The 25682-nt window shown below is 47.8% G+C and overlaps 1 long non-coding RNA gene across 1 annotated transcript; it reads left to right on the top strand.

Annotated features, from left to right (window-relative positions):
- The first annotated feature begins 761 nt into the window (after positions 1 to 761).
- On the top strand, positions 762 to 24378 carry LOC107316864. Its single transcript, XR_001556621.2, has 3 exons — positions 762 to 1504; positions 22059 to 22196; positions 24088 to 24378. It is a non-coding gene; the product is annotated as an uncharacterized LOC107316864 (long non-coding RNA).
- Positions 24379 to 25682: the final 1304 nt, after the last annotated feature.

The raw sequence follows: 25682 nt of genomic DNA, 5'->3' as shown, positions 1-25682 counted from the left end.
TGACTGGGCTCTAATCCTTAACAGTGCTTCATTCTGAACACGGGGATTTAGTCACTGCTTTTCTAAAGGTTAATATAAATCTGTAATGAATGGTACAGATTAAACACTGGTGACATTCTGTTTTCCCATCTCGTATAGATAAAATATTTACGCTTTGACGGAGATCAATTTAGAAAGCAGGTGCAGCTTTGATGTTTACATCTTTTAATCAGCAACCTTAATTAACAAGTTGTTTGCTAATGATTAATCACCTGCACAAATACCGTGTGGGTCTGTAAAGTTGGAAGTTCCAGGCATCTTCGATGCTGTTTTTTGGTTATTTTTTTTCCCCCTTAAGGTGAAAAACGACATAGGATGATGATGGCCGTGTAGTTCTGGATGCCTGAAGAGAATTGCCCTCCTGCAGAGCAGAACTTTGGCTTCTTGCTCAGTCCTGGAGCTGGCTGCACACCCTTCGTTGTAGGTGGAGAAAAGAGCTGTGGCATCCTACACCAGCAGCTCATGGTGTCCATCTGTTTGCTGTAAGCTGCCATTGGGAAGGGCAGGTTGACTTCTGAAAGTCAGCATCCATTGGCCACAAGGAGATGCACCCCAATAGCTTGGGCTGCAGAGCAGGGATTGCTTCAGGGTGTTTCCTTAGCTGGGATTGAACAGTCCCCAGCAGCTTTGTAGCCGAGGCATCAGGTGCACAAAGGGAATAAGAGCCTCCATGCAACCTGCAACTCTGAGCACTAACAGCAGCTTTCAGCCACCGTGATCTGTGTTGTTCCATATGGTGCACAAGGATTTGGTCTTTTAAGGGACCACATGTGAGTATTAACTTACCAGAGAGACAGCAAAGCTGCACACAGCGTTAGCAATGTGCTCCTTCATTTCCATGTACTGTGATATATTATTTTTTCCTCCTCATTTGCAGTAATTTAAAGATTGATGCATAGTAATTAAGTGCAGCTTATAATGGGACTATTTTCGTTTAAATGCGTATCTAAATCTTCAGTGAAAGTGTACTTAGAGATGGTATTTCTAATAGGGAGTTTCTTTTCATTATTTCTGCTGTTTAACTGGCAATTAGACATCAGCCTCTGTTGGCTTTCTTCACCAACCCACACCTCTGGGATGGACACTCTGTAAAGCAAGGCTTGGTGTGAGCACAGTGAGGGGTGCTGTGTTTCAGCAGGGGTGACAGCAGCAATGGGTCACCTCCTGTGGCACTGATTTTTACAAGCACACCATGCAGGTTCTTGTTTATTGCTGGCACAAATGCACAACTAATGGCAATGCAGGGGAAATGCTGAGTCACAGCTGGGAGCAGTGATGGAGCACCTGGTGGAAGGCAGGGCCAACCCAGGGAGCTCAGGTGCAAGCAATGTACCTGAGTGACTGGAAGGGGTGGAGCCAGGATCCAACCCTTCCTAGATAGACCTCATTTAAGGGTTGGTCATAGAGGTGAGTGGCTCTCATCTAATATCTCCACCTACCTAAGGATTGTATGGGCCTTCCTGAGGTAAGCAGATTCTTTTACTGCTTTACTATTGCATCTGAGCAGACCATCCCTCACCTTAGTCCAATTCCTTGCTACTCCTTCTTGTTATGACAACTGTTAAAAAATACTGTTTTGTAGTTGATTATTTGACTCATCCAACAGTGTTATTATGTTCTTTGTAATCATTTCTGCAAAAAATAAGAGGCACTACTTCTGCAGTGAGCACCGGGTATGTGGCCCAGGGCAATTCCTCTTCGCTTGGTGTGGTCCTGTCAAGCACGCAGCTCGGCCACCCATGTGGTAAAGGTTTTGGAAGAGGAGTTTGGGGTAATGGCCTTTCAGCATTCACAGCAGCCCTGAGGAAGTGAGAGAAGAGGGAAGATATTTGCTGTTGTGAATTTGTTGTTGTTTCTGAGAACTACATCACTTGCCCAGGTCTCTTTGTACTCACACTGGCTGAGTTGGACCCAAGGAAAAGCTTTAGGGATGCACTGCTGAGCTGTAGAGCAGTGAGTGGGCTTTTGCTTTCAGTCTTCTGGGTGCTGGGGTTGGTCTGAATGCTTCTCCCTCTATTGGTGGAGGTCCCAGGGAGCCCTGCCTGCCCCCTGCTGCTGCTGGGTGCTAGGAAGGCTGATCAGTGGTGGTAGGGCTCTGTCACCCTGCACGATTCCTGCCTGGAGAAATGTGACAGCACGAGTGCTGACTGCTGCACTGAGGCAGCTGTTTAGGCAGTGCTAATGAGGATGTTAAAAGACTCTGATGTTCCCCATGCAGCTCTCAGTGGTATGAGTATAGGGGAGTGGTGAGCAGGTGGAACCCCAAGCATGTGCCAATAAAAGGGTGTTAGAAATCGCTTTTATTGTTCACCCAGCTCTCGCCTTGCTGTGCTGTCACCCTCTGCTTCCTGGGACTTGAGGTTCAAGTGGCCATCACAGCACCAGCAGTCTGTCAGTAATCTGCCCTTATTTCTCAGCGTGTGTGCTTCCTGAGGAAACGATGGGGGATCTTGCTTCCTTTAGGGATTGCTAAATGATAGTGAAGGAGTTCATGGTTTCTCTGTTGAGATCTCTCTGAACACCGTCTTGGGAACAGAGGGCTGCTTCCATCTCTGCAATATGGAGTGTGATGAGCAGGGCTATCTTGTTGGCAGTATCATGGTTACAGAAAATAGGCTTCTGAACCTGTGTAAGGCTAATGCATGCCTGGGGGGAGGGGAAAAAACATTAGATTTCTGCTGTAAGATGGATGTGTAGTTTTGAGGAACTATTCTGGGATGCAGATACTGTTAGCAGCTGCTGTCATAATTCTTCTTGGGTTATAAAGGAAGTGACAGGCTCTGTGGGGTTTGTTTTGGTTGAAGTCCAAAAGAGAAGAAAATAGGGTTTCAGGCATCAGATTCATAACTGGGGCTGGAAATGAAGCTCTTCCCCACTCATGTACAGCAGGAGGAAATCTTGCAATCTCCAAACAGGGAGTGCAGCTCCATGGCTGCAGTGGATCATTGAATCCCAGACTGGCCTGGGTTGCAAAGGCCCACAGTGCTCATCCAGCTCCAACCCCCTGCTGTGTGCAGGGTCACCAACCAGCAGCCCAGGCTGCCCAGAGCCACATCCAGCCTGGCCTTGAATGCCTGCAGGGATGGGGCATCCACAGCCTCCTTGGGCAACCTGTGAACAGTGTATCACCACCCTTTAGGTGGATCATAGGTCAGGGATGCCCCCTGTGCTGGTCACAGCTCTTGGATGCTGCTTTGGCATAGCTGCAGGGTCAGGCATGTTCTGCTGCATTGGTTAACAAGTGTCGACTTCATGAATATGGAGACAATAGGTCTGTTCATTTAGAATGAAGTGGAGGGGGATTGGTTGCAGCCACCTTGTTTTCCATGTGAAGGTGTGGCTGCTGGCTCCCGTGCTAAGTTAACACAAATTTTGTAGCTGGCCATCGCTGTAGCAATGCACATCACAAATCTGTACAAAAATCCTCCTACTTCTCCCTCAAACAGCCCAACTGGAGGAAACGGAGGTTAATGTATTGCACAGCAGGTGGCAATGGTAAAATGGTATAATAGAGCAGAAATAGCTGAATGGTTTCTTCCCCTGTTCCCTAGGGAAGGGATGATTCATAAAGCGATTAGAGATGGATGCTGTGAGCCTTAGCGGTGTCAATGACTGAGGGGACAGTGCTTCATCTACCTGCCTGGTCTATGTGGGCAGCAAACGTGCTTTCATTTTAAATTTTAATGAGCACATGTAAGTCTCACCAGGTTTCCAGGAAAGCCTAAATCATAAGAGTGTTCCCAGAAGCTTCGTTTCCTGCTTGAAACCCTCTGCTCAAAGCTAGAGGGGGGAAGTGATAAAGCTGGCAAGCCCTGAGCAGACGGCTGTTGAGCGAGCACAGATCCGCGCCTGGTGCTTGGCATTGCCTGTGCTGTGGTGGGAGAGAAGCTGAAGGTGAATTATTCCTTCATAGTCAAGGACATCTTGTAATGAGTTTCTCTAGGGACTGCTTTGATCTGCTTGGCTTGCCTGCCCTCAGCTCAGCCGGTCAGCTCTTGGATGCATTCCCTCTGGGTGAGGTGGTGTCCCTCTGCTGAGCATGGGGTGGATGTAGGTGAGAATGGTGAGGCTGTTTTTCTGACAAACTGCTTCTGGGATGGAGCACAAGTGATGGGAAGTACTCATCCTTGTGTGAGTTCATTCTAATGTGTAGGGATCTACTGACTTCACAACGTAATTTGACTTTGGGTTCTGTGGAGCAACAGGCTTAGCCAAAAAATGGTGCAGCTCTGCACAGGATTTCTTCTGGATTCTCTCAAAACTCTGGCTATGAAGGGCTGTAAGGAAGCTGTCACAAAACAGCCCTTCCTTTCATCTAGCGCTCATAAAGCAACAGTGTCTGTGTCATGTGGTTCCCAGCTGTGGATGAGTTGGTTTGAGCTCTTAGCTGTGGTGCTCCTTGACTTGGAGGAGTCCAGGCACAAACTGACCATGGATACAGTTTACTGTGCACCATGTGTAGCCTTCTCTACCTAAAGCCTGGGAAGAAGTGGTGTTTTTCAATTCCCACTGCACGTCTCTGTTCCAGGAGCAGGCAGCATGCTTGCGTCTTCTCAGGAATCCATTTGGCACTTCTTGTGAGCAATAAAAATCAGATGTGAATCAAAGGACAAGGTAAGCGAGGACAAAGAACAGCCTGTTGTTCTGGAGTGAGAGCCAGAAGAAAATATCCTGCCCAAAGTGGGCTTCAGTTGGGACCTGGCCAGCTGACACAAGCAGTGCAGAGCTGCTTTCAGCACAGGCTTTAGAAGAGAGGACCAAGTACTGGGTGGAAGCACGCCTGGCCATAGAGATCCGAAGCCCTGGGGGTCTGAGCCATGTAGGCTGGCACAGAAAGCCCCTCTGTCATTGGAAATGATCAGAAAAAGGGATTCTCATGTCAGCCTGCTTTGGCATTGTGTGTGTTATGGCAATGATGGTGTGTTGCATCCTTTGTGCAGCTTGAGAAGGCTTTTCTTAGTCCTAGGGCTGTATGCATCTGTTTGAACCTTTTCAGCATCATATTTGATCACCTCTAATAAGAGTAAGTTTCACAAGTTAATCAAATTCTTGAGCAGCTTTTTAGCTTCCCCCAGGCACAAAGTTTGTAATCTTGTACATCCCCTGAAGGTGCAGAGCCTTAGAATGCATGTGAGTCCAAGGTGGAATTTATTTTATGACCAAACAGGAGATACTTGCAGCTGAAAAATAAATACCAAGAATAAGTCATGCATTTTTCATCTCAAGTGGAGCGTGGAGAGGCGAACAGTCTAAATATTTAAAGTGAGCCCTCTGGTAGCCAGCACTTCTACTAAACCAGACCTTCTCTCTGATCAGAATTACTTGCTGGCCATTGGGGTTAATGGTCACCCACGTCCTCTGTCCAGCTGAGCAGCTTTGAACTGTATATGGGCTCCCAGATTATTGTTATCACAGTTTCCTCCTTCTCTTCTACGCAGTTTTCCTTATCAGAGGTAATGTGCCTCTCTGCAATGGAAGCACTTCTGCCTTTAGCTGTTCCCAGACAGTGGCCAAAACACCTGCTGGTGCTGATGGCTTTTGGAGAAAGAAAATCAAATGTTGTCTCAGCCAGAAGGCGGCTCAATTAGCTCCTCCTGCTGGGGATAATTAGACCTGAGGCTGTGCTGTTGGGAGGAATTGGTTCTTAGCATCGATGCTAAATGAATTAGGGCTTTGTTGGCAACAGAGGGGAACTTATCAGGGCTTGACAGGCAATAGCAGAGCACTCCAACTTTAAAAATAAATACACAAAAATCAGGTGGAGTTCACCTCTGGAACACCATCGTGTTTCACTGAGAAACATGTTTAAATGAGAATGTCCAAATATGTATTTGATTTTTGAAAGAGAATTACAGGCCAGGCTGGATGTGGCTCTGGGCAGCCTGGGCTGCTGGTTGGTGACCCTGCACACAGCAGGGGGTTGGAGCTGGATCAGCACTGTGGGCCTTTGCAACCCAGGCCATTCTGGGATTCTATGGTTACTTTTACAAAGCACAGCTGAGCAGCAGAAGGGATGACCTGCTGCTCGTTCCTGGCTTGCACTCACAAAAAACAGTGTACTGTGCTGGGCATGGGGACTTTGAGCTGAGGAGGGACACAGGGAGGGACATAGCCCTCAGTGAGGCCAGAAAGGAGGGGGAGAGAATCACAGCCTCTGAGCAGCAGTGGTAATGGAAAGTGCAATTAAGGTATGGATGTCAGATTCCTCTCTAATGGAGTCTGTGCTGCACATATAGATGTGTGCTTGTGAGTAATGGTTGTGGTTCTGCAAGCTGCACGCATCTGATGAGCGGAAGGTGCCAAAGGAGCCATTCAGACTGAGCTGTCATTCCTCACAGTGCTCTAAGCACATCTGTCCTGATTTCTGTGACTTGTTTAGATCCAGTATGGGGATATTATGGGGATATTCTTAATGCATTGAGCCGATGGCACAGCCTCAGTGTGGGCTTGTGGTGTTGCAGCATCTGTGGATATCACTGGTGTGTGCTCAGCCAGGGCTGCTGGACTGGAGGTTTAACTGTGGGCACTCCTAACAAGAAACTCATTTTCCACAAGTGGGAACGTGATAGTCCTTGTAAATCAGCTGCAGGCTGACTGTGTGCCTTCTGTGCTTTAATGGCTGGAAAATGCCTGGAATCGGAGGACAGCACCGTATGGTTTATAGCTCTGCTTCAGCTGGGATCCAAATGCCTTTCTCGGTCACGGTTTGCTCAGAAATCCAAAGGGCTGAGTGTGAGGTTTATCACAGTGTGCCGGGGTGGTTGCACTCACTCGGCTGTCCCAGCCCTGATAAGGTGAGCAGAGCCAGACAGCGCGGGCTGAGCCCAGCAGCTTGATAAATCCCTGCTTCCAGTATTAGCTGGGCAGGAAAACACTGCTTTCCATGAAATGTCCATTAGATGCAGCTGTACGAGGGGTTTGTTCTCTCCAAAGGGAGCAATAACTCCAGATAGTGGACAGTGCAGCCTGGATTTGCTCTCTCCGATGTCTCGTAATGATAGCGGTGTTGATTGAAGGGAGTTGATGCTCCCCATGGCTTGCATCAGAATTGTTTGGTGTGGAGGAGCAGTGGATTTATTAGGCGTGCTTTGTAACTGTGATCAGCGCTTCCCTTTACTTTTCAGGAATGAACTAATGCTAACAGATTGCTTGTTTAAGAGAAGATAATGAATGTGAATGCAAGATGTGAAAGCTGCCCGGCATGGGCAGGGCTGCCCCTTGGCTGCCTCTTCTGTAATGGTTGTACCATGAGCTGAGGAACTTCAGTCTATGCTGGAAATCTGTTGGGTAATACGGGATCAGCCCTCTCATGAGGGAATAAAGGCACATGTAGTTGGGTGGTTGTCTTGGTGGATGAGAGAAAGATCAGCACCGTTCTATGTGCAGGGGGGTTGGACTCGATGATCTCTAGAGGTCCCTTCCAATTCCTACAATTCTGTGATGTGTGAGGGGAATCTCTTATGTAGATGGCAGGGATGATGGTGGGATTTGGGAGGCTGAGCCCATTTCTGGCAGGACCAGGTCTCCTTACCTTTGCAGCTGCCTTTCCCTGCTGCCCAGTGGCTGATTGAGGTGATCACTAATTGCCCTTATTTCTCTATGGAAATGAGCCTGCTGTCTCTTACCTTGACCCTTTTGCATGTGTTTCCTTTAAATGCTTCATCTTTTGCACAATGAATGTAATCCAACCTCTGGGGTCTGCACACAGAGCAATTTCAGACTGATGACGAGGGGCTGCCTTTTGCTGAAGCCTTTGAAGTGTAGTGTTTGATATTTGTGGCTTTCTCAATGTTTCAGATGTCTCTTCTTTTTTCCTGCTGTCATGAAGACCATGCAAGATGTGGGACAAGACCCATATATGCCAATATGTGCACCACTAGCCCTCCTTTACCTACATTTGGCCAGATAGGAGACACCCTATGCTAGCCACGTATGGCCCTTTGGCTTGGGCTTTACTTCTGTATTTTTAAGCTCAGATAACTCATCTGATTTTATGCCGTTCATCTTTCAGTTTGTGTTTTATTGGCATTTTTTAGAGGATGTTGGATGATGTTCTGGTGAATAAAACTTTAATGGGTTGTCTTCATCCTCTGGTCTCCCCCAGCCTGGGTTAAGAGACGGTTGTCAGTGTAATTAACTGTGATGTAAAAGGTTTTTCTTCCCTTTGTGGAACTAATTACATGGGGTTGTGTCACTGAGTGTTCAGTTCAGTCATATTGCTGCTGTTTAGTAACTTTTGGTGAATAAAGCCATAAAAATGCGCGGTGATGGAAAGGAAGAAGCAGCCGTTTCTATTCTAGCCTTGACTTAATAGAACTTTCTTTTCAAGCAATCAGGAAAAATGTTTGCTTTCCTGAGAAGAAACTTTCCCAGCCCATCAAATGAGCCGGGTGCAAGTTGACAAGACCAAGAAACAAGCTCGTACGTGTCAGGATCTTTGGTTGCCGTGTGACTCACCTTGCTGCAGATGAGAACACTTTGATGGACAGCTTGTCAGCTATGAATTGTATTACAGGAGACCTATGAATAAATTGCTTTGTGGTCTCGGAGATGAAAATGTGAGGAAAATAATAATTTCCAGATGCTCTGAGTAAAACAGGGTGTAGTGCTTTATGGACTTTCATTTCCCTAAGAAAAATGTCCGTTTGGCTGAAATAAGAGCTGTAATTCATAAAGTGAATTATGGGACGTGCAACCATCAAACACCACAATAGATTCCCTGGTGTTATGTGGAGATCTCTGTCCTTGATGCTGAAAATTAAGATAAGTGGGGCAAAATGCGTAATGAGTGGGAAGGAACCCTACGGGCATGGATGCCCCAAGCAGTGCATGGCTCTCACCACCCGCTTGTTTATCTAATGGCATCCCTGCAGCCTTTTTGTGGTACCTTACTGGTGATAACCATGAACCATTCCTTTCTGCACTGCAGGGATGCAGTGATTTTGTGCTGTCCCAGTGCTTTCCTTGTCCTGACCACATGATGGTGGGGAGGGCAGTGAGCTGTGCCCAGGGCTGGCACTGTGAGCTTGGTGGTGTTTCAGCCCTCTGTGTTGGACCTACAGCTGGTTGTGCCTCTGCTTCCCCATTGCTGTTCTGCTGGTGGGGAGCTTTCTTCATAAAGCAATGAAGTGTGCTGCTGCTGGTTCTGTACTGCTCCTTATGGCTGCACTGTTGGGGGTTGTACTGTGCTGACCATTAATGAAATTCCCCCTTGAAAAAAAGGGCCCAAAGTCATTAACCAGCCCCATCGATCGCATCAGGATCGATGGCTTCTGCCAGCTGCACTCAGATCGGTGCTGCTCAGCAGCTCTGCTCGGCACAAACCTCTCACATACAGCACGGATCGGAGTTGGGTCCCAGCAGGTGTTCTCCTGGTGCACCTTCACAGCTCTGGTTTTATTCTCCCTTGTATTCAGCATTTGTTTTGTGTGAGTGAATTACAGCGGACTGCAGCTTGGTTGGTGCTCAGAGTGCTGCCTATTGACATCCCTTGGGTGGCAAAAGCAGAGTGGTTCGCAGAACACAGTGGGGGGAAAGGAGGAAGAAAGAGCAGGTGAACAGTGCTATGGCTGTGAGAACCCCCATCTGCATAATGAGTAACTGCTGCTCAGTGGAGGTGCAGAGCTTGGCTCAGGTTTCATGTGGCTCTTTCAATACAGACAGGGTTTGCTTATGTGGTAATTGTGGAAATTATAGGCTTTCTGTGTTTTGTTTTGGCTTGGTACACTGTGTGGTGCCTCAGCCAGCTCTGAGCATCACAGCTGGGTGCAGGAGCGTGACCCGAGCTCATCTGCTGGGAGCTCGCTGCGATCCCATCGACTCATTTTTGTCACAGCTGTAGATCAGCTGCAGTCTTTGCTTGGGCTGAATGCTGCCCAAATCTTGCTTCAATCCCCCCTTTCAGCACAGTCTGGGTGTAGCAGTGCTCCCCTGGCGTGTGATGAGTTCCACCATCCTGGTGCTGGGATGTGAGCTGGTCGTTGCCAGGGCTGGCTTCATTAAATTAGTGTTCAGATTATCCTTGGTAGCTAATTGGGCGTTAATGATCAAAACCTCTCAAGCAGGATCATCTTATTCCCCCTTTTCTGTTTCTAATCCTGGGGTTTCATTTGCAGCTACCTGGGGACGTTAAGAGTAGGGGGGAAGGAGTGAGGAAGGAGAGCAGGCTCTCTGAAGCCCAGTGGAAAGAAATTTCAAGGCATCAGGAATTTATCTGGCATTCTTTAATAGCTCAAATTACCCGAGAATCTGAAGAAGCACTCAACAGGGGATGAAGGAATAACGGTGATTTATGTGTGATTGACGAGGAGGGAGCAGGACCTGCCCCGTTATGCCTTTCAGCAGCATCTTCTAATCTGCAAATAGAGGGATAAAATATTCCTTTTAGAGCCATTGCCAAACAACAAGTTTTCCTACATCTGAGCGTCCTTGTAAGAAAGGACTCCAAGGAAACTTCCTGTGCTTTTCTATCGCTTGCTTTTCTCCTTCTTATATAAAAATGCTAATCGAATGGGCTGGAAAAAAATGGGATAAGTGGTGCCAGTGTGTTCCCAGATGGCAGCATGGATGGGACCCCTAAAGGAAAGCCAGCCCCTGAAGCAAAGCCAACCCTAAGCTGTTCTGGAAGCAAAGCCATGCAGTGAAGCAGCAGACAAGCAGGGCAGATGTGGTGAATGTGCTATGGGTGTGAGCTGGGGTTGTTTTTAGCCTGAAAGCGCAGTGCCTTTTTCTGTCTTAGTTTGTGATTAGCTCTCAGTTTGAATTTGTTTTGTTTCTCCACTTTGTGACAAAATCCAAACATAGGTACAAAACTGATCCATTTGGATGCATGCGGGAATGCAGCCATGCTGTTCTCCAACAACCATTGTGAGTTATGTTGGAGAATAATAAGAGGGAGGGGGAGTGACTTCCAGGTGTGTCTGCTCATTGAAATAGCACAGGGCTGCTTGTGCCACGGGAAGGAATGCTGTAATATAGAAAACGACACATGGTTCTGCTTTTATTCACCTCCAGTGGTAATAAAGTAGTCCGAACAAAATGTTCTTTTACTACAATATCTCCCATTGGTTTTTTTTACTCCCAAGATGTGATGTATACAGTGAGAGAGCTAAACATCAATCTTCAAATTGCTCTCAGTGGTGCCATGCCAACATGCCCTGATAGTGTGCATGTGTTTTTTCTTACTCAGCTGGTACTGCGCTGTAAAACAGAGCTGTATTTACACGTGTCTCAGAGTGATCTACACGCCAAACTGCAATATGAAACAATATTGTGTGAGTTCCAGGCAGCCCCACTGCTCTACCTCTGGTTTTGCCGTTCCTATTTCAGTTGTTTATGCCACAGTTTGTGGGGGGAAATAGAATTCTTTCCAGTACGTTCTGGTTTCTGCTAGTTCTGCTTCAACCTCACTGCACAGGGCTTGAAAGGCAGAGTATATTTGTCCCAAGCATGCTCCTCGTCACAGGGCAATGTATTGCAGTGTAACTAGTTTGGCTTCTGCTGCTCTGCATGATGTGGGTCCCCTCAAGGACATCCCTGTGTGCCCACTACAGCAGTGCATATGGTTAATCTGACAGCAGCACTGCTGCAGGTGGTACTCACGGCGGCTGCCCTTGGTGTGTCATCTTCGCTTTATTAGCAGTGATTTGGTCACACTATTTTTTCTAGTTAACACCTCTACCACCTTCCCCTTGCCCCACTCCATCCTCTGAGGTGCAGCTGACAGTGGCTGAAGGATTTATTTTTACACGTGGGGACACTGCCAGGTTGGAGCAGTTCTGTGGCAGATGCTTTGTGCTGCCCATGTATTTATTAAATCTCATGCTGGCTTTTGAAGGTGCCCAATTTTTCTTCTGGTTTATACACTTAAAGGGAAAAAAAGGGGGTAGAATGTGGGTAATGTATGACCCGTGTCAGGGTGCCTGGTTTAGTCCTGGCTTACTGCACCATCTTCTCATAAAACTGAGATGGGCCTTATCTCTTAAATTTTATTTGTACAGCGCCTTGGGATGTAAGGCAGAAGAAGCACTTTATAGAGTTTATTGTTTTACTGTAGTATGGTAAGCCACCCGAGGCTGTGGGGTTGCATAACCCTCTATCCCATAAGGCAGGAATAGCGGGCGGCGTAGCTGTGCAAACAGCTGCTGGGTTATGGTGGGGGATGTGGCTTCCCTTGGGTGCTCCTGCACCACAGTTCCATGGGCTCCAGCTGCTCTGGGCCACCTGGAAAGTGGCATCTCCCCAACCGGGTGCCCTCTGGGGAGTCTGATGCAATATCGCATCATTGCAGTTTGCTGTCAATTGTGAAAATGACATTAAATTGCCCTTGGGCTGTAGAGAGCTGAGATTGGAGGGGGAAGGTGGGATTTGGGCAAATTTCTTGTGCAGTGAGAACGTGATACTTGGAGGGTTGGTGGTGTTTTGCTGATGAAATGATGGACTGAAGCTCTTTGCTGGCACTTGGGCTCTTTCCTTGCCCCATTCCTGGTGAAGGCCAGTGGGATGCATCCCTGCCCAAGGCTGGGGTTGGGTCTGGGTGGGCCTTATGGTCCAGTCCCAACCACTCTGACTCTGTGGTCCTTGAATCATAGAATTGTAGAATGGCTTGGGTTGGAAGGGACCTCATGGATCATCAGGCTCCAACCCCCTGATGCATGCGGGGCCACCGACCTCCACGTTTAATACCAGACCAGTAGTCTGTGTGCCACAAACCCTTTCTGCAGCGCAGCCCTTCTTTGTAAGTAGAGCTTCTACCAAAATGGTTTTATCAACTGTTGTGTTTTGATATCAGGCATTAACTTTCTTGGGCAGAAAAGTACCCTTCTTTAGTAAGCTCAGTAGAAAACCATTGACTAGAGAATTCCAGTTTGGCTTTGGGCTCGTGTGTAAATTAACCACAGCCAGAACTGGAGCTCTCACATTTATTGCATCAAATACTGGATTGATTTAGGAAAAAATAAAAAAAAATTGAAAGCGTTTACATTAAAACATTTTGGTCAGATCAGTGGTAGCAATTAATTCTTAAGGACAGACAGTGCGAACGGGCTGTCCAACAGCCCAACATCAAGTTGAAGTCCAACATCAAATACTTGTTTTCCAAACAAAATATACCCAGATCAAATCAAAATAGATCCAAAAATATTAATGCATGCTGACTGAAAACAGGTTTTCTCCTGAGCTTCTTCCTGTTGCTGTTAAACCAAACTGCAAATTATTTGCCCTAACACTGATAATTCTGTACTGGATAATTTAGATATTCACTTCATCTCCAGCCTCCCTGTTAGTATTCACCTGGTAGTGGAGGAGGTGTGCATTGCTGTTGGGTAGGTGGAAGCTGAAGTGGGGACACGGATGGTGAGGGTATGGCACAGAAGCAGCATCACAGCCTGAGCGTAGTTCTCCTGCTGGAGCTGGATGTCCAATTCATCCCCCTCCAGCTAATTGCTGTGGCTATTTAAATGAAGTCCTTCATTAAAATAAATGCAGTAGGTTTTCAATTAGACCAGAATGAAAACTGGGAAGGATGTTTGTTTCTCAGAGCCTTCATGAAGTGTGGTAAGGTTTGGGTTTCGTTGTAGGACTGAATTACACCTCCACTGCAGCACCTGGAGCTGCTCTTAAAGGAATGAGATTTGTTTTCTGCTGCTAAAATGCTGCCTAGTGGCCCCAGTCATTTCCATTAAAGAACTACTCATTGAGCTTCATCTTAATTTGAATGTGGATAAGAAGACACTGGTATAATGAGAAGGGCTTCAGAGGTCAGCAAAAAAAAAACCACACCAGTACTTTCTGGAAATGATGAATTTTCATGGAAAAGGAAAATTCAGTGATAAAAGTGATGCCTGTGATGTTACTGCTGTGATTCCTACAGCCATTCATTTGCATCAAGCTGTTCTGAGAGTGGACGCACCCATCTGACCGGAACGATAAAAAATTAGTCATCTTCATCTGCGCAAACAATAGCGGCCATGAAGTGGGAGGCACTAAAGGACATCACCTCTGCCAATGGCAACAACCAAGGGAAGCAGCATCAGGCATCACTTCTGGTTCTGAGTCTGGAGGTGAGTTTGGTAGTTGTGTTATTACTCGTGTTTGCTTCTCCAAAGCAACCACTAACCTTTTGTTTGAGTTTATTCCTGTTTTCAACAAGGGAAGCCTTATTCTACCATGTGAATGTGAAGACTCTGTAAAGATAATCTATTCTTAAATTGCTGGGTTTTTCCCTCTGTTTCAGCACTCTCCAAACAGCATTGCTTTCAGCATCTGGTGCTGCTGTAGCATCTCTGCACTGAATGGCTGGGACATATAAACAGGAGGGGGAATGGCTGTTTGTGAGGGTGGGCAGTGATAGGACAAGGGGGAATGGTTTGAAACTGAGACAGGGGAGGTTTAGGCTGGATCTTAGGAGGAAGTTTTTCCCCCAGAGGGTGGTGACGCACTGTTCACAGGTTGCCCAAGGAGGCTGTGGATGCCCCATCCCTGCAGGCATTCAAGGCCAGGCTGGATGTGGCTCTGGGCAGCCTGGGCTGCTGGCTGGCAACCACTGATACCAGCAGTGCTCATACAGCTATCTGTAGGATTGATTCCATTTTTGGGGTCCAGACCCTTTGCTTGGATTCAAAGCCCTGATGATGGGATGGGGAAGGCAGCTACTCCTGGTGCAGCAGAGGGGCTGGCAGCTGCTTGCTGCATCCATCTCAGCTATTGCTCTGGGCATGGATCCAGGGATGAGCTTGGCACCTTTTCCATGCTTTCACCTGTGGGGAAAAAACACTCCACTCTTCCAACAGCTATGTCTATTTTTAGTTTGGTGGAGCATAAGTGTGATAAATAATTCTGTTTTTACACACAAGTTTCTTTGCGTAACTGTTGGATTTTTTTTTTTTTCCCCATGGTAAACACTCTGTGACTTTAAAATATATATACCCTTATTGAAATTCTTATTGGAAATCTGATGGTGCTTTATCACAGCCTGACCTCTCTTGTCTAACTTCTGCATTCAACAGGCTCTAGAGGCAGCTGTTCTGTGCTTCATTTGTATTGTTGAATTGAGGGGTCTCCTCCAGTCTTAATGGTTCAACGTTCTTTGCTCTGAAGCTGGGGGAGGGGCAAACTGGAAATGGAAAAGGGAAAAAATGGAAAGCAAATGGTACTGTTATCCATTGGAGGTCAGGAGACTTTCAACACAACTTTCAGCAGGACAAGGGGAGATGGATTGAAGTTGAAGGAGGGCAGATGGAGGGTGGATGTCAGGGGGAAGTTGTGTACTGTGAGAGTGGGGAGGTGCTGGAACAGCTGCCCAGAGGCTGTGGATGCCCCGTCCATCCCTGGAGGTGTTCAAGGCCAGGTTGGATGGGGCCCTGGGCAGCCTGGGCTGGTATTCAATGTGGAGGTTGGTGGCCCTGCCTGTGGTGGGGGGTTGGAGCTTCGTGATCCTTGAGGTCCCTTCCAACCCAACCATGCTGTGATTCTGTGACCTTCACAGCTTTGTGGTTGGGAAGAACATCTTGTGAGGAGGAGCAGACACTAAGCAGGGGCTGATGCAGGCAGGAAACATCAGGGCCTCAATGTTAATTTCTTTAGTAGTAAGGTTGTTTTTTGTTGTTTGTTTGTTTGTTTTTGTCATTCATGGCTTACATCATATTTGTAGAATTTCTCAAATAAAGCCAAATGGAGGAAGCTGTGCTGCAGGTGTTGCTCTGCTCATCCCAACTCCATGGAACATCCCAGCTTCGTTCATTGCCTCAGATGAGGAGGAACTAAATCTGTTGCATATAGATTTTGTTTGCATCATTTTCATGGGGAGTAGCTATTTCTTTAGATGAACAATAGAAGTTTTGCCTTATGGCTTCTCCAGACTTCTCTTAGAAGTCACTTTGGGATTCTGGACGTGCAGCTGTGACTGCTGAGGTCTGTGTTTGCATTGAATTCTATGCCTGCTTAGGTTTGAATTGTTCTTATGAATTTCCTCAGAAAATATAACCCTGGTTCACGCTGCTATACGGATTAGGTCAAGTTCTGTAGTGCTGCTCTTGATTGCTTTCTTTATAAGATGTCACTGAATAAATTACATTCTTAGAAACCTGGTAGAACTTCTATTATTTTTTTTTTTTTTATGTTATTGGGCTTCTCTTGTATTTTGCCTGTGCCATTTCCTTCACCTTTCAGGTGAAGCAGAGGCCCTGCAGTGCAACCTCTGCTCTGCTTTAGGGCAGCTCATGGTGTGAGTGTGGCTGTGGAAAAGCTCTGCTTGAGCTCTGCTGCTGCAAGCCAGATGAGTGAAATTTAAGAAATTATTCCTGTTCAGATGTAGGTTGGCTTTGTTTTTAAAGTTGGTCTTTGCTCTGATCCATCCCAACAGCTTTTGGCCCTGTCTGGCATACCCCACCATTGGGGATGCTGGGTGCAGTGGTGCCTTGGTTGTGCTGCTCTGCTTCAAGCCCCACTGGTGAGCCATAAACCTGCCGCAGCAACAGGATTTCCAGTTAATTTTGCATCTCTAACGAGGCTAAAACAATACTCCTGTGCTCAGTGGAAGAGCATTATCTGGATGTTCTCTGTGTCACCCTCTGATAGAAAATTAATCTCCATATTCAGCAGCTGCCAGAGGTCTCGCTGGTTCTCCCCAGAAAAATGCCTGCGTCCAGTGGCAGAATGAGCCTGCAGCAATCAGGGATGGCTTTGGTTGAGAGCCATTCCAGAAACAAAAGCTGCATCCAACAGGCAAACAAACAGTCGGCAGCTGAAGGCTTTGGAGCTTTCTTAATGAATGGAGAAGGTCATTTTTAAGCACAGATTCCACAAACCTTGAGGTTCCCTTTATGGTCTTATGTAGATCACCTCCATGTGTATCTTGTCCAATGAAGAAGAAAGCTGTGATGCTTTCTTTGTGCTGTCCTTGAATAGTTACACTGACTTCTTCGGCTCATTGCTGGGATCTCTGTTTATCACAGAATCACACTGTTGGGTTGGAAGGGATCTCAAGGATTATGAAGCTCCAACCCCTCTACCACAGGCAGAGCCACCAACCTCCACATTGAATACCAGCCCAGGCTGCCCAGGGCCCCATCCAACCTGGCTTTGAACACTGCATTCAGGAGTGTTAGGGGTTGTACTGAGGGATGTGGCTTAGAGGGAAATACAGGTGGTAGGTGGATGGTTGGACTGGATGACCCTGGGTGTCTTTTCCAACCTTAGTAATTCTATGATTCTACTCCAACCTAGACAAAACTAACAGTATATTTAGGTACATTCTTAATTTGCAAGGCAAGAAATACTTCTGCATCATGTGTGTTTCTTTAGCAGTCCTTGTGTATACATGAAAACAAATCAATAGGAATGTACCTTGTGCCAAGGCTCCTGCTGCAGATTGCTGCTGCTCTTGCACAATGTGGGGCCCTGGCATTTAACTAAAAGCAGAGAGAGCTGTCAAAGGCAGTGCAACACAAGGGGAAAATGCACTTAATGTTAACAGGGCAGATTGGTATGGGTTTTGCTCGCAGTCCCTCTGGAACAGTGGCTCATGGATGTGTCTCTGCTTTCCAGCCATGGGCATAGCATTCTGCTTGCCACTTCGAAGCTCTGGAGTGTGGCTCAGGAAAGGGCTGGTGGTTAATTCCCACCAGGCACTGGAAGCTGTGGGCCCATGGAGGGCTTGTTGCCCTGGGGCTCTGGGTTGCATGCAGGAGCTGGGCTTTTCAAACAGACATAAACATCGGTGTGAAAAACATCCAAGGGAAGCAGGGATGTTCTGTGCTGACAGGGCCTTGGAAAAATAATTGCCCTACAGCAGTATTGAAACCAAATGGATTTTTCTGTGCAACTCCAAGGCAGGCAAGGGGGGAAAACCAGCTTGTTGCAGCAGGCACAGTGTTGTGCTGCTCCCTATGAGGCCAAGCTACAGCTGTTGTGTGCTTCTATGCGGTGCCCCTGCAATAAAGCAGGTTCTCTGTTTCTTTTATCCTTATATCGGTATGTAAAACAGCAGAGAAACTCTGGGAGATCCGTGTAGCACAGAGGATGCCATCATATGCTGCTGTTACATAAATTCAGGTTCGCTCCCTCTCTAAAATCAATTGTCCTGGGAAGCTGCGCTGTGTGCTGACACATGGAAGCACTTTGTCACAAGCAATTATGCCATGCTACAGTAAATTGCCACACAATCTATTACATTATGAGGCACTCAATGCGCACAGCATTTTTTTCCTCTAATCAGCCTGCCTAATTACCCATTAGCAGAAATGGGATTTGCAAGATTGTCCTAAGACTTTTCCAAAGGAAGGGGATTTTAGAAAGGCGATACAACTCAAAATACTAAATAGGGAGACTTATTTGTTGCAAAGACTCGTTTCCTGAAACAAGAGAAGCCTGCGGCTCACAGCTGTGCACCAAATGAAAATGACTCGATAGAGGCTGTCTCCATTGCTCACAACTGGCAAGTGTGGGAGCGTTCGTGGCTGTGCAGAAACGTTTGTGGTTCTTCCTGGGAGATGGGGCCGTGTTTTGTGAATTCATAATGCTGTTAATTTGCTGTTGGTGTCCTGTGTAGTGTCATTCTGTACAAGAGGTGACAGCCTCCTGTTGCACCAGGGCAGGGTCAGGGTGGGTATGAGGACCCATTCCCTCCCCACAGAGCAGTCAGGCATTGCACAGCTGCCCAGGGAGCTTGGGGTCCCCATCCCTGGGAGTGTCCCAGAGCTGTGGGGATGTGGCACTGAGGGATGTGGGCAGGGCTGGGTGTGCAGATCCTAGAGGTCTCCTCCAACCTTCATGATTCTGTGATTTAATGATGCTATCCAAGACAACTAATGCCCTTTGTACACTGCTGGAGAGTTTTTCTGCTCTTAATGGGGAGCGTTCTGTGGCCACCTTTATGATGCTTTGACTTCCTAAAAACTTGAGAGGCATCTCCCGTTTGTTCCCAGCTGTGTGTCCTTTTGGTGTGCCAGCATCCCCAGACTGGCTGCATTTGGCACTTCTGCACTGGGAGGCTGTGAGCAGCTGCTGGCCAGCTGTGGCTATGGGGCTGTGCTCCAGCTGTGCTCCAGCTGTGCCCAGCTGCTCCCAACCATAGGGCTGCATCTCTCACAGAGGCAGCAGCCCAGCTGCTCTGCTGGCAGCGCTGCCTGCTCAAGTGGCCGGGCAGTGATGCAGCATCTGCTCTCTGCTCATGGGCAGAGACAAGTGCAGAGCAATCAGGGCTATTGCTGCCGTCCTCTCTGCTGCTTGCAGATCGCTTGTGAGCTCCTTTAGCTGTTGAGTTCTGCACTTCTTGCTGCTTTGTCATCACTTCTGGTAAAGCGTCCTTTCCTTCTTGCCCTTTGCTTTCTCATTACATCTATGTATGTCAACAGCTCTTTTGGCACAATCAGGTCAAGACTTTAAACTCTGCAATTCTGTTTCTTTTGTTTGTTCTTGCTTTTATTCATTATTGCCCATTCTGACCATCTTGGCAAGGACATTAGAGAGCTTTGCTTGTTTTGAGGCCTTGCTTGGTTTCTTATTTTGCTTGTAGATCTTATTTTCACTCCCTTTCACCTTAGGAGCAGGCATAATTTTGCAAAACTTCATTTCTTTGTTCCCCCCGGACAGTGGGGAAATGCAATCACAGCAAGGTTCCTCTGATAGCTCCCATCTGTGGTTCAGACCTGCTGCTTCCGTGCTCATGTTTGTGAAACATGGCAGCTTCACCTCCTCTCCCAGCAAGGTCCTTGAGGTGGTGGCCATGTTTAATTAAGTGGCTAAATGAGATGGGTTCCAGCAGCTGCATCTGGGCTCTGTGGGAGATGCTCTCCTTGCAGTGCTGTGGTTCTGCAGCTCCTCCAGCACTGGCCCTCTTGACCTCCCTGGTAGGGAAGGCAGACAAGCATTAACCTTTCCTTCCGACCTGTGCTCGCTCGCCTGCCACTAATTGCAAGGCTGCACAGATACATAACTGCAATCAATGCTGCTGAGAAGTAAAGGAGGATAGATAAATAATTTGGGAAGCAAACAGTGAGTGTTGCCATACGAGGCAGCCAAGTGCTGCGATGTGCCAGGCCTGACCCTTCTGTGTGCTCACCCAGCAAGGTGAGCTCTGCACTCATCCCCTCCCCACAGTTCTGGTATAGAAACACACGTATGTCTGTGTCCACAGGTACACACTGCCTGAGCTCTTTGTGCTTGTGTAACAGAGATGGGATATTTTTAAACTAAGGGAAAAAGAAAAAAAAGCTTCAAGAAATAATTATGTTAATAGAAGCTGATTGGTTCCTGACTTAATTAGAGATGGGAACAGGGGAGCCTGAGTGACATCTGTTACTTCTGCCTTATTTTTCCCATGGACGTCACTCAAGGAGGCGCGTGTTCCTTGGCCATTTGTTTTGAGAGGCAGTTTCACTCACTTAGCAAATAATAACAGAAATAGCTATCGTGAAATGAAGCAAACGTTGAGATCTTTTGCACTGTGCTGTTTTTGTTCATCGCACCTACTGAGCATTTTTATTTCCAATTAAGTGCGTGAAACTCAGCCCCATGTTGATGGCTGCCTGCCGGTGGTTCTGTGTGCCCACCGTGCAGCTGGGGTTGGGGGCATTGGGACGTGGTGGCAGTGCTTTGTAGCAATGCACAGGTGATGCTGTGGGATCAGTAAATACTGCTCTGCAGTCAACTGAATGGCTTGAAGGATGTCCATGCTGAGCAAATCACGTCGTATGTTCCAGATGCTACCTTGGTGCTGTGTGCTCCCCTTCACACAGAAACTCTCCCTCCCTCATCCCAGGTCTCATTACAAGACATCAGCTCCCATGGATGGCACTCATTTACCATAAATCAGCTGCAATCAGAAGCTGGGCTCGGGATGGACTCCAGAACCCCGAGTGCCATCGATCTGTGCTGCTACCGCAGGCACCGAGCCCGTCTGGCTGCGGTCTGCAGGCTCCCTCTGCCCATCCTCCCATGGCTCCTGCAGCCATAAACATCCCACTTAGTGCACGGGCTGCAGGAGGGGTTGTTTAAAACAGCCCGGGGCTGTGAGGGGCATGAGTTCAGTGCAGCACCTCACAGCACAGTGCCAGGCTATGGAGTTCTGAGAAATAGGGTGAGTACCAACAGGCACAGAGCTCCTCTTTATGGAGCAGGAAGCACTGCATCCCCATGCCCAACCCCACCCAGCCCCCCATGCCCACTGCCCACGTCCCTCAGTGCCACGTCCCCACAGCTCTGGGACACCCCCAGGGTTGGTGACCCCCCACTCCATGGGCAGCTGTGCCACTACCTGGCTGTTCTTTAGGCAAGGAATGGTTCCTCATTCCCAGCCTGACCCTCCCCTGTCACAACATTCATCGTGCAGACCTACAGCTGCTTCAGTCCACGCTGGGCACCATTGTCATTTGGTTAATGATTCAGAAGGATTGATTTGCACATCACCAATGATGTTAAACTGGGAGGAGACCAACTGGCATGGAGTGGTGCTGATCTAGGACATCACCTACAGGGATTAGATCACATTCCTGGCAGAATCAAGGCAGCACAATGCCCCTCAGAGCGCACAAAAGCAGATTACCGTTAGTCATTTAACCTGCTTTCTGCATAGGTTGATCAGAGGTCTATAGGCATGGCTGTCCATAGCAGTGTAGGTTTAGGACCTCAGAAGGAAGCATGGGAGAACTGGTAGGGAATTCCAGCCCCCAGGCTCTGCAGTGGGTGTATTAGTGAAGCCGCTTTGAAGCGCAGCAGCTGGTGGAGGTAATTGGTTTGATAAAACATTTTTCCCTTTCTCACTCTGCGCTATTTGTTTTGATGGCGATGTAAGCGGATAGCTTAATAAAGCGCAGAGGCATGGCTGCTGGAACCAATGCCCAGCTGGCAAAGCATGTGATCTCCGAGCAAAATTCGTCACATTTGGAGAGTGTGTATTAAAATTAAGTCTGGCTGGTATGTTTTTATGATGATTAATATTTACTGCGCTCTGTTTACAACTCGCTGTGGAATGAATACCCGCTTACTATTTTTAAAGGCTTAATTTTATGAATCATTTCCAGCCACAAACCCAGAATTTAGAGCAGCGTGTAACTTCTGTGCAGCTGGAACTCTTCTGCCTCTTCATCAATTCAAGCAGTCTTGCCCCAGATCTCTGCTGCCTTTGGCTTTCAGCAAAAACCCAGCCTTCACCACAGGGGGTAGGTGTGCTAGAAATCATAGAAAGGAATCATGGATTTATTGATATTTGAAGAGACCTCTGAGATTCCCAACCCCACCACCCCCCCATGTCCACTGCCCACATCCCTCAGTGCCACATCCATGGTTGTGGGACACCCCCAGGGATGGTGAGCCTCCCACCCCATGGGCAGCTGTGCAATGCCTGACTGCTCTTTGGAGAAGGAATGGCTCCTCACACCCAACCTGACCCTCCCCAGCACAACATGAGGCCATCACCCATGGGTGTGTGAACAGTGTGGGTTTGCCGTTGGCGTGCTTACTGCAAGGCAAAGCTGCTCACAGAGGGCAGGATCTGGCTGTTCAGGTGGTGATCTCCAGTAATTAATGCCCTGGGCAGGGCTCAGCCCCCTAACAGTGCCGCAGCCAGGCAGCGAGGTGCCCCATCTCTGGTGATGTATTTCATTTCTGATGGTCATTTTCCTGACAGAAAGTGGAAATATTGCCTTGGAACAGAGCAGGGCTCCTCATACGTGCTGTTCTTCTTGTTTGCACCTAGAAGAGCTGAAAAATGCTCAGATAATATGCCCTGCATTGTTTGTGAGCTAATTGATCATCTCAGTGCTCTTCAGTCTAGTGTTTATGCAAGGTTTATGGATCAAACCCTGCAGCTTTTATGATTTTTAACTAGGGGTCAGCTCAAGCTGGGTGGCCACTGAGGTGGATGGGAGCTTTTATTACAGGGAAGTGTGGTACGGATGCAGGTGGAGTGAACCAAATGTGAGCATCTTCCAGCAGAGGATTTGTTCAGCCCTGATCAAACTGTGGCTGTGGCTTTGTCCGAATGAGCTGCAATCAGCTAATTACCAGTCACTAGCAGATGACATTTTCGAGAGCTGTTCTGCTTCAGTCCAGCCTGAATGGATTGAACGGACACAGGGAGGGCCATAATGGTGTCCCTTAACATTAAGTGCCTTAACAGCTCGCTCAGAATATCATAGAGCTGGAGAGATGCTGCAGGAGCCTCAACCCCCAAAACAAAATGACAGCTACTGGGAAGCGAGTGGCATGAGAACATGCCTTGCTGGGTTGTGTGTCACCTCCCCTCCAACCCAGCTGCAGGAGGTGCAAAGACCAAAACTCGTGCTTCCTCCACTTTCTTTTATTGGCTGAAGGCAGGATTTGTTTTGATTGGAGTTGAAAAGAAGGATGACACTGCTGTAATGTGTATCTGACATCATTTCATTAGAGATTAGGAAAGGAAGGAAGAGGGAGAAGGTGATTTTCTGTCATTTTCTCATTAAAAGACAGGAATCTTAGTGAAATTCACTCTTGTTGTTGGACATTAATCTCTTTCCGTTCTCTAATTATGCTCTTTAGCCCAGCTTCTCCATTTAACCTGAGGATTATTGCATTTGAAGAAAGCCTACCAATGCATGCAGTTTTTTCACATCTGCGGTCTGTGAATGAGCCAGGTAGAATCTGGATCACTTGGGTTGGAAAAGACCCAGAAATGAAGACCCCCCCCCCACACACACACTGCAGTCCAGCACCACACCATGTCTCTAAGCATTGCATCCACACATCTCTTCATTACTCTCAGGAATAGAGATGAGGCTGGATGTGGCTCTGGGCAGCCCGGGATGCTGGTTGGTGACCCTGCACGCAGCGGGGGGGTGGAACTAGATTTACATTGTGGGCCTTTTCAATCCAGGCCATTCTATGACCCTGCGATAGGACTCCTCAACCCTGGGCAGCCCGTTCAAGTTCCTTACCACCCCAAGCTGCCCTGCATAAGGAGCCTGGGCTGCTTCCTCACTTCTGGGTGGGTCACCTCTATCTCTGACAGCGTGGCTTAATTCAAATGGAAAAACATTTTGCATATGTAACAAAGAAAGTTTTCTCTTATTTCAGACAGATTTGGGGATGCTCAAGAGAATAGCAGTAAATGCGGACGGCTGCCTGGCTGTATGTGCGCACCTTTAGTGACAATCACAATGACATTAAGGAGTGATTTCCATGCACAGCATCACTAGTGCTCACAGCCATGCTCTACCTGGGCCACACAGATGGGAACTGAGCGCAAATCATGGCAAAATGGGGCAAGTGGCTTGAAGTGCCAACTGATGGGGGAGCTGGGATGGCTCTGTCTGGAGCAGAGGAGCTCAGGGGAGACCTCATTGCTCCCTGCAGCTCCTGAGAAGAGTTTGGGGCAAAGGGGGCCGGGGGTCTGTCCCCACTCACAGGTGACAGCAATAGGGGTACAGCCAGTGGGCAGCCTTCCTGCCGTGCACCACCCTGTGTCAGCATCAGTCAATCCGAGGCACAAACAAAGCAATTAAAAATCGATAGCTGTGCAGCTATTAGAGAGCAGAATTTCATTAGTGTTAATAATGGTGGAAATTAAGGAGCTCATCAGCCCTGGTGATCTCCACGACAAAGCCATCGCAGGCTCTGCGCTGCATCCAGCCTGCCCACAGACCTCAGTTACTGTGCCAAACACTTAGGATAAATGACTAGGTATTATTTCCAGACTAATGGTCACCATAATGACTGAATATCAGACTAGTAGCTGATATGTTACTTGTGTGCTTGGCAGCAGTCCTACTTGGGTGGGATAAGTGGGAGCAGTGTGTGGCATAGTGCTGTGCTGGGGAGGCACAGCTGCTTGGGTTCGGATTCTCTGCACCTGGAGAGACCATTTTCTCCCTCAAAGCCAGTTTGCAGGTGCTTACATCTTGGTCAGTTCACATTGGTAGCTTTATCTCTGGGTGACAAACCACCAGCTGGTATGCAGGGTGCCCCCAGGAGAGCTCTGCCCTCTCCCCATTCGATCCAGCCTATGGCATTTCCATCATCTCTTCTCTGCAAGTTGAATGGAGCCTTGGAGGCTGCTGGAAGTCTCAGCAAAGCACCCCAAGCACTGAGGCATTAGCTGTGTTAGTACAGGCTCCCTCCTGCACTACTTGCTTTGCTCATCGTTTCCCAAGCACACCGTTGGGTTGTTAATTATAGCCCGTGTCTGAGCTGTCAATCAAATTGAGACTGCTTTGTTTTCCTTTTAATTAAAGTTAGCTGGTGAGCTCATTTCAAAACATCTCATATTAAGTCTGAAATGCAATACGTGCTCCAGGAAGATGGCGGTGATGGCCGTCAGTGTGGGGTTCACTTACAACCTTAGAGCCGGTGGCACCATTTACCTCTGGCTGCACAGCACTGTGCTGCTGCTGTCAGCTGCTGTTTGTAGGGGGTGACCAGGGCTCGTAGCAGGAACTTACACCTCTGAGTCGCTTAACAGAGGCGGTGATTTTAGTTATAACAACTAACGTGAGCCAACATCCTGCTTATCCCCATTATACTATAGCTGAGGACCTCTCCAAGCTGCACAGTGTGTCTTTGGGGCAGGAGCTGCCTTGGTGGGACCCAGCTGGGGCTGCACAGCCCTACCAGGGCCACCTCCAGCTGTGCTAGAGTGTTCTGTGTGCCAAATAACTCCGAGCAGGGAAATG

This window comes from Coturnix japonica, chromosome 7, assembly GCF_001577835.2.
Source record: "Coturnix japonica isolate 7356 chromosome 7, Coturnix japonica 2.1, whole genome shotgun sequence".
Lineage (NCBI taxonomy): Eukaryota > Metazoa > Chordata > Aves > Galliformes > Phasianidae > Coturnix > Coturnix japonica.
This window is presented reverse-complemented; position numbering and strand designations above follow the sequence as displayed.